The sequence below is a fragment of the Sceloporus occidentalis genome, unplaced genomic scaffold (assembly GCF_023333645.1).
Source record: "Sceloporus occidentalis isolate IW3139 unplaced genomic scaffold, rSceOcc1.0.p SCAF_309, whole genome shotgun sequence".
In the NCBI taxonomy this organism is placed as follows: domain Eukaryota; kingdom Metazoa; phylum Chordata; class Lepidosauria; order Squamata; family Phrynosomatidae; genus Sceloporus; species Sceloporus occidentalis.
The window spans coordinates 250,706-252,500 of NW_028317289.1; the positions used below are offsets into that span (position 1 = coordinate 250,706).

The window sequence follows — 1,795 nt, forward strand, 5'->3', positions numbered from 1 at the left end:
TTTCCCACAACACCTGGCACGAACCCGGCTAGGAAAGGGGGAGACCTCAGCTCTACGCCAAGAGGAGCTTTTGGCATTGAAGTTCAGGGACAGAAAAGAGGTGTGCATGCTGAGCACCATCCACGATGAGAGAACCGTGGAGGTTTCTGTCCGTGGCAGAGCTGGGGTCACTACAAAGCCAGTGTGCATCAGGGCCTATAACAAGCACATGGGTGGAGTTGATCTGTCAGATCAACTCCTACAGCCCTACCTCATTATGAGGAAGACAAAGGCCTGGTACAAGAAGGTTGCAATTTATCTAATGCAAATTGCAACCTATAACGCTTTTTTGCTGCACAAAAAAGCAGACACTGGGCTGAAGCTGTCTTTTTTGCAGTTTCAGCTCGAAGTAATTTCAGGTATCTTGTACCGTGATGCACCTGGTCCCCAAGTAGTGATGGGAAACAGCAGGATTGGGGCAACCCATTTTATTTTTAAAATCCCCCCTACAGCAAAGAAGCAGAATCCCCAAAAGAGATGCAGGGTATGCTACAGCAGGGGGCAAAGAAAGGACACCACATTTTACTGTCCAGATTGCCCTGGAAAACCTGCACTCTGTGTCGGTGACTGCTTCAAGCTGTATCACACAGTTTCCCATTTTTAATTTTTTTTTTTTGTTCCTGCTCCATTTTTGTATTTTTTTTTGTTTTTTTTGTTACATTTACAGTTTTTTGGTTTTATTTGCTCCTCCATTTTTAAGCGTTTTTATTTGCACTGTCAAGTGAACCCTGTGTCCATTCCGTGGCATGAGGGACCACTTAAGGTGCTAGATCAAATCCCTTCTTGGAGATAGGCCAGGCTTTCTTGTAACCTGTCTCTACTGATAGTTGGGTACAAGCATTTTTCTTTACCCAGATGTAAAATTCCTACTGAATTTGAATTGCTCATGTTCCAAATGTGGCCCTTTTGCCCCCAAACAATCTGACAAACCATGCATGTGGGGTATCAATGTACTCAGGAGATGTTGCTGAACACATATCGGGGTGTTGTGTGACCGCAACATATACCAGGAGCTGTAATTTCACACCTGAAGTACAAAGTATGTGAAAAAAACACCAAAAACAATTACTATCACAAACTTTGACAAGGCTTGGTGGTAGGATTTGTGCATGGAAAGGGTTAAACTATCAGCATCTAAAATACCCTGGGATGTCTAGTTTTCAAAAATATATGGTTTGGTGGGGTAAATTTAATTTGCTGGCTTCAAAGATGCCCCAAATACCACATAGAGACAGAATTACCAGATTCAGAGAAAAATGGTTTTGAATTAGCAAAACTCTACTTGTACTTATTGCCCCATAACGTGTAGAAGAAAGCAAAAAAACATAAAAACATTGGGTATTTCTAAACTCGGGACAAATAGTAGAATCTATTTAGCAGGTTTTTTCAGTAGTTTTTTATGATGAATAAAAGATTTTTCAAATAAAAGTGAGAAAATGTGTTTTTTTTTCAATTTTTCGTCATATTTTATTATTTTTATTATAGGAAATTACATCATATGAAAAAAATTATGGTGTCTGAAGAAAGCCCTTCTTGTCCTGAAAAAAACAATATATAACTTGTGTGGGTTTAGTAAATGGGTTAAGAGAAAACTACAGCTAAACACAAACACCGCAGAAACGACAAAACAGCCATTGTCACGAAGGGTACAAAAAATAGAATCAGCCTTTGTCACGAAGGGGTTAAAGCAGGCTACTATTGACTAAGGCTGGTCTAATATACCTGCCATCTATCACTATACCACACCTTTTGTCAC

General features: G+C 39.9%; 1 non-coding gene across 1 annotated transcript; it reads left to right on the forward strand.

The window, feature by feature from the left end:
• The first annotated feature begins 748 nt into the window (after positions 1–748).
• On the forward strand, positions 749–878 carry LOC149274933 (small nucleolar RNA SNORA35). The gene has a single exon (XR_016279416.1). It is a non-coding gene; the product is annotated as a small nucleolar RNA SNORA35 (small nucleolar RNA).
• The last annotated feature ends 917 nt before the right edge of the window (positions 879–1,795 follow it).